Source organism: Bos grunniens, chromosome 22 (assembly GCF_055505025.1).
Source record: "Bos grunniens cultivar Pamir isolate PY7600 chromosome 22, Bosgru_T2T1.0, whole genome shotgun sequence".
NCBI lineage: Eukaryota > Metazoa > Chordata > Mammalia > Artiodactyla > Bovidae > Bos > Bos grunniens.
The window spans coordinates 44,885,105-44,892,003 of record NC_141186.1 but is presented as its reverse complement, the minus strand read 5'-3'; positions in this window follow the sequence as shown (position 1 = coordinate 44,892,003).

The window sequence follows — 6,899 nt, the reverse complement described above, 5'->3', positions numbered from 1 at the left end:
GGGGGTGTTTTTACCAGTTAATACACTGCTTCTTAGAGTAGCATTTCCCCCAAGAGTCAAAATGCATTCCATCAAATGCTAGCCCCATGCTCCTGGAAGAGGAACTGGATACCATAAATCTCAAAGAATCCCAATGATCGTGAGCAAATGAAGTTTTGCACTTTATAAACTTGTCTGTATTTAATTGGGTATTCGCCAGTTATTGCTCCATGAAATCCTTTTGTACTTTAACACTTGTTTAAATCCCGTGAAACTCATGTTCCAAAGAAAGGACCATGGTTCTCAAATTTTCATGTTCATAAGAATCACCTGGAGAGCCTGATAAAACAGATTTCTCAGCCTTCCCCTGGAATTTCTGATCCAGTAGGTCTGGGTTTTGCATTTCTGTGAGTTTTTAGAAACTCCTACTACTGACCCAGGGACCATACTCTGAGAATCATCACTCTGAGATATGTAGAATTACTCAGCTCTAACACTTTTTTTTTTTTTTTTTACTACCAAGCTATCAAAATCCATAGCATGTTAGATCTGAGATGGGATTTGCTTTCATTTATTCAACCAGTATTTATTGGGCACCAGCTATTTGTGAGGCACTGGACTAGGCAGTTGGGATAAGTGAAGGAACACTAACATGCTATCTATCTTCTCAGAGCTCAGAGTATAGTGGTGAAAAACTAAAACCAATAAACATGATTGCAAATTGTGGTAAGAACCACAGAGGAAAAGGCGAGCATGGATGGGGAGGGATTAGCAGGGGGAGCTTAGTTTATGTTGGTCTGATAGGTTAAATGTGAAACTCCTTGCAGCTCTTCCCGATAAGATCAGGCTTTCCTACTCCTTGAATCTGGACTGCCCTTGTAAACCCACTTTGACCAACAGAATGTGGCAGAAGTGGTATTATGCATATTCTAGAACCAAGGCATCAGTAGGCCTTCAGCTTCCATTGTCACCTTCTTGGAACCCATCCTATAAAGAAATTGGGATAAAAGACTCTGTGGAGAGAGACCCACTGTCCCAGCTGAGCCCAGGCCCAAGTCCACCTGCCAGCTGACTACTAACACAGGAGTGAGCTCAGTTGAGACAAGCAGAGCAACCACTCGGCCCATCCACAGAATCATGAGAAATGATAAATACTTGTTTTTTTTTTTTTTTTTTTTTAATTTAGTTGTGGCATGTGGCATCTACTTCCCTGACCAGGGATCAAAGTTGGGCCCCATGCACTAGAAACACAAAGGCTTAGCCACTGGTCCACCAGGGAAGTCCCAACACTTGTTTGAAGCCTCTAAGCTTAGAGGTGCTTTGACATGAAGCAGTAGGGAACCATGCAAGGGCTCTGGGAGAAAGGTCATTTAGACTGAAGACTGAGTAGAACTTGGGAAGAAGAGCAGAGAGCATTCCCAGCTAAGAATGGTGGAGTCCTGGCTCAGAGTGGGCAGCTCTCAGCTTTCCCAAGAACTGAAGGGAGAGCCCCACAGGAGTGGGTAGGTCGGAGGGGTAGTAGCTTCTGTGGTGAGCTGTCCACACACTTTCACCTCTTCAAGACTGAAGCACTCAGTTCCCTGGCTTCTTGCTGGCAATGATGACTGACCGCATTCAGCTGATCCCTCTCTGGGAGTTGACTTGGCTTCGGAGAGAGCTGCCTGGCCTAAGGTCATGACCCTCCTGGGCCATCCTGCACCCCGTGACAAGTCTAAACGTGTATGTGAGGGCAGGACAGATGTATAAAGGCTGGCCCCTTGCCACAGCAGTTTCAGACAACACCAAAATTTCCAGGGGGATCAGTGAGACCTTTGTTGTGACTGCGTCACAGTCCCTTTGCTGCACCTGACCATTGCTGCTTCCCTCCCTCGCCATCTGTATGGATGCCACACACACCCCCAACAAACTTCCTACCTGCCAGCTCCATCCCAGAGTTGCCTTCCTGGGGAACCCAGAGCATAGGTGGAAGGCCATCTGGGGGAACTATTTCAGTAACACAAGAGAAAGAAGAAGCTAGTGTACATTAATCATAGTGGCTTTGGGAGTGGAGATAAGCAGACAAATTTGAGATGAAGAGGTAGAGCTTGGAAAATATGTGGTTATTTGAGAAATGGGGAAACTGAAAGCAAAACAGGATTACTAATAGTGCCACAGTGAGCCTTACTAAAGCCCAAGGCAAAAGGAAAAGTCAGTAATACTAATCTTGGCTTTAAAATCTTGGTATTTTGTTCATTGTGGGTTTTTTGCACTAATTTTGATTTTTTTAAATGTTATTTTTCTTTGGTAAATTTTTTGACACCTTCTTAATTCTTGCACTAAAGACGTATACCTTAATCACCTCACTCTCATCTTAGTCCTGGGAAATGATTATTGGTTAAAGACAATAAGTGTTGCAATAATTTGTTATTCAGCAATAACTAGTGTGCCAGCTGTCAGGCCTTTGAGCATTTACTTAATCTCTCAAGGCCTCAGTTTCTTAACCTATGAAATAGTGATACTATCATATTTCACATGGTTATTTTGAAAGTTAAATATTTCAGGCAAATATATTGAAACACATAGTGTTTTGATGTGTCCACACTTACCATCAATAGAATCTTAAGAGTTAGATTCTGATTTTAAGATACTAGAGAAATATTGATCACATTTTTCAGAATACTGATGAGAATTTCCTGTTCTATTTCTGAAACGAGTTTTCTTATTTTCTCTAATTTTCAATATCCTTTCCTGGAAACTCCCACGGACATTGGAGCCTTGGAGGGTTATAGTCCATGGAGTCACAAAGTGTCGAACACAACTGACTGAGCTACTGAGCTCGCACACATGCGATCTTCTCTGCATATATACTTTTTTTTTTTTTTTAGTAATCTGTATGAACCTAAGTCTAGAAATGTAAATATGAGGGATAATGTCCAGTTGCTTCAAAGCAACTCGTAATGTTTGCTGTTCCAAATGGGAAAAAGGCACCATGAGGTACTGTCTGGATTACCATTAACACTTATTGAGGGAATGTGAGGGCGCTGGGGTAAACTCATCACACACATTTTGTCATTTCATCTTCCGGGCCACCTACAAAGCAAGCATTTCCCAATTCCCCATTTCACAGGTAAGGAAACTGAGGAAAGTAAGCCCTTTGCCCTGTAGTACAGCCAAAAGTCATTTACCTCCACACCAGTGCTTCAAGGGCTCTACAGCATTTGGATAATTTATAAGTGGAAGTGTTTCTCTCCATTCCAGCTGTGCCTTTGATGGGGCAAATCACCTTTCCATTGCCCACAGCAAAAATCACATCTGGGTGTGTTCACCCAAAGTATTCCGAGTGTTTCATCCCTTAAGAGTTAGCCCTTTCAAAGATATTCATAATCTGAATCATAGGCTGGTGCTGAGTCAGCAGGTTGAGTCTTCTGGTATCCCAGCTTCTGCGTGAATAACAGCATGTGCTGAATAAGAGGTTTGGAGTTGCTTTAATTCCCTCCCTGTGGCTTTCACTTCAAGAATTGGCTTACTGTGCTGCTGTGGCCTGATATGCTGGTACAACACGCCAGCCTTCTTGGGTTGCAGAACTCCAATTTTTTCTGTACCTTCTGTTCTTTTTTGCCCTTGAACTTCAGATATCGACTTTTTGCTTTAATGCACTGTTACGTTGAGAAATTCAAGGTCAAAGAAAAACATTTCACAGGGCCTAACTCTAGGAATTAGAATCAAGTAGGAAATGGAAGCAGAGAAGGCAATGGCAACCCACTCCGGTACTCTTGCCTGGAAAATCCCATGGATGGAGGAGCCTGGTAGGCTGCAGTCCATGGGGTTGGAAAGAGTCGGACACGACTGAGCGACTTCACTTTCACTTTTCATTTTCATGCATTGGAGAAGGAAATGGCAACCCACTCCAGTGTTCTTGCCTGGAGAATCCCAGGGATGGGGGAGCCTGGTGGGCTGCCGTCTATGAGGTCGCACAGAGTCGGACACGACTGAAGCGACTTAGCAGCAGCAGCAGGGAATGGAAGAGATTTTGTGAGGCATATTTGTTCCCATGAGTCCGGATTACCTGGACATCACTGGTTAACTCTGTGCACAGCTAGAGCTTATCTTGAGGAGACTCATACTGAGAAACATCCAGGTTTTTTACTTAAAAAAAAAAACTGATGTTTAACATCCAGAAGGCATAGTATATATTTTTACCCTTTATATTTACTGAAGTAGGAAGCCTTCTGGGGGAGGAGATCAGTGTATTGGTGTAGGTAATTAAGCCCATATTAGGTTGCTAAGCACCTGTCATTAATCTTGTGTTCCAAAGTTTCAAGAAGTTTAAAATCAGATCCAATTGAAAATGAATGCCCCTCTAAAGATATAAATATCCTAATCCAGGAAAACAAACTCTTGACCTTCTGGTTTATAGAAGTCCTTTAAAGTATTAGATTCTTACATACTATACTGTCTGCACAAAAGGGGGAAAAGAATTACGTATTCATGCATATTTAGGATCAATTTAGCTTCAGCAGTTCATTCCACATTGTGAAGAGTGTATATCCAGCACTCTTCCCAAAAGGTCTGTGCCAGCTGGAGAATTCTCTGACCTAATATTCACAGAATCTTATACTTGCATGGTCTTTTTAAGGTCATCTCATCAAACACTTTCCTAGTGCAGAACTTCCTCCCTGACATTCCTGACAGATGGTTTGCAGATGCAGGCACGACTCAAGCACCATCTCCCCCATCAAGCTTCCCCTGAACTTGCTCAGAATTTACTGATACCCCGCTGAGTCTCTATAACACTTTATACATCACAAATGCTATGATTATGGTGATCATAAAAATAGTTGCAACTTACAGGGCACTTACTATGCATGAGGCACTAATATGTATCTAATATGATAAAAATAATACTGCCTGATAGGCAGCATCAGATAAGAAATGGGATAAATCTGCTCTCCAGTAACTTGTCCAAGATCACAAAGTTAGCAAATAGTAGAGACACATGAGGTATGAGGGATCTCGAGCCTATTTCCCACTTGCCTCTCCATGTGTCCCCTCCCATACAGCAGTTAACATGTCATATTGGAATTACTCTGTACTCCTATGATTCCTCTCCATTGATACCAAATTTCTTGAAGAACGACGTGATGTTCAGAGATCAGATCAGATCAGTCGCTCAGTCGTGTCCGACTCTTTGCGACCCCATGAATCGCAGCACGCCAGGCCTCCCTGTCCATCACCAACTCCTGGAGTTACTTCCCTTCTAATCTCCAGTCCCTACCACTGTTCACTGCACAAAGTAGGGTCTCAGTAATAATTACTGAGTAGGCTACGTCCCTGTATCTCTGTTTTCCCAAAGCCTCAAATCCTGAATCTCAATAAATTCCCCCTCTCTCTCTAGAATTACACTGATGAGAACTAATAATCAGGAAGCAAAGTATATCCTGGGCTTCCCTAGAGGCTCAGACAGTAAAGAATCTGCCTGCAATGTGGGAAACCCAGGTTTGATCCCCTGGGGAAGGAAATGGCAATCCACTCCAGTCTTCTTGCCTGGAGAATTGTATGGACAGAGGAGCCTGATGGGCTACAGTCCATGGGGTCGCAAAGAGCAGGACATGACTGAGCAACTAACACACTTTCAAAGTATATTGTATTGAGGCAAGTTAAAATTCTTCAATCAAGTGATGTTGATGAGAACTCAGACTTGAAAGAGGTTCTATATGCAGAAAGATATGACTGTGTAAACATGTATTTAGAACCAGTTTGCTTTTTATAAGATTGTTGGTAGAAATAGAATGCATTGTCAGTAAAAGTGGATAAATACAAGACCTCAGCCCAGACAAGGAAGAGGTATAATGAAAACAGAGTCTATATATATTTTTATGATCTTGAGTCTGCAGGAGCAGGAAGGCACTGATGTGGAGCTTGGGAGCAATCCAAGCAGAGGATGTATGGAAAATATTTGGGGTTAGTAATAAAAGGGGAAAGAGATATATCCAATAAGAACTTTGGGGCATGTCTTAAGTATCCTTGGCATCAACACCTCTGCATGAAGATCCTTTCATGTGATTGCAAAGCAACCAGAGCTCTCTTTCCTGTGTTGCTGACTATTGGGACAACCTGGTGCCTTGATTCTTCTCCACTCTATTGGCTCTCAAAGGTGTTGAATCCACTCAAGGTAGGTGGCAAGAGGATTAAACATTCAGCCCAAATGGAAGCCATTCCTCTTTCACTGTGGAAAGTTTTTCCTCTGCTCTACTCTGTTTCTTTTTCTAGCTCTTTACTTGTTCTAGCACCCAGTACTTCAGTGCCTTCCTCATTTGTCCATACCTTATTTTTTTTAACCTTTTTTTTGTTTGGCTGTCCTAGGTCTTTGTTGTTCCATGGGCTACTCTAGTTGCAGTGCACGGGCTTTTCACTGCAGTGGCTTCTCCTGATGCACAGCACAGGCTCTAGGGCAAGCGGGCTTAGTTGCACCATATGGGCTCTAGAGTGTGGGCTCAGTCGTGGTGACAGGCATAGCTGCCCCCCAAGCATGTTGAATCTTCCCAGAGTAGGGATAGAACCCGTGTGCCTTGCATTGCCAGGCAGACTCTCAACTACTCGACCACCAGAAAAGTCCCTTGTCCTACTTTATTTATCTTTCATAGCCCTCCTCTGCTGTGAATCCTTTACTGACTACAGCAGCTCACACTGACCTGATTATGAACTGAATTATGCCCCCGTCCTGCAAATTAGTATGTTGAAGACCCTAGCCTCTGGTGCAACTGTATATGGAGATTGGACTTTTACAGAGATATTTAAGGTTAAATGAGATGTTTAAGGTTAGATGTTTAAGGTTAAATTAAGTCATAAGGATGTGGTCCTAATCCAGTAGAACAGGTCTCCTTTTAAGAAGAGGAAGAGATACCAGGAGTGCAGGGCACAGGGGAAAGACCATGTAAAAA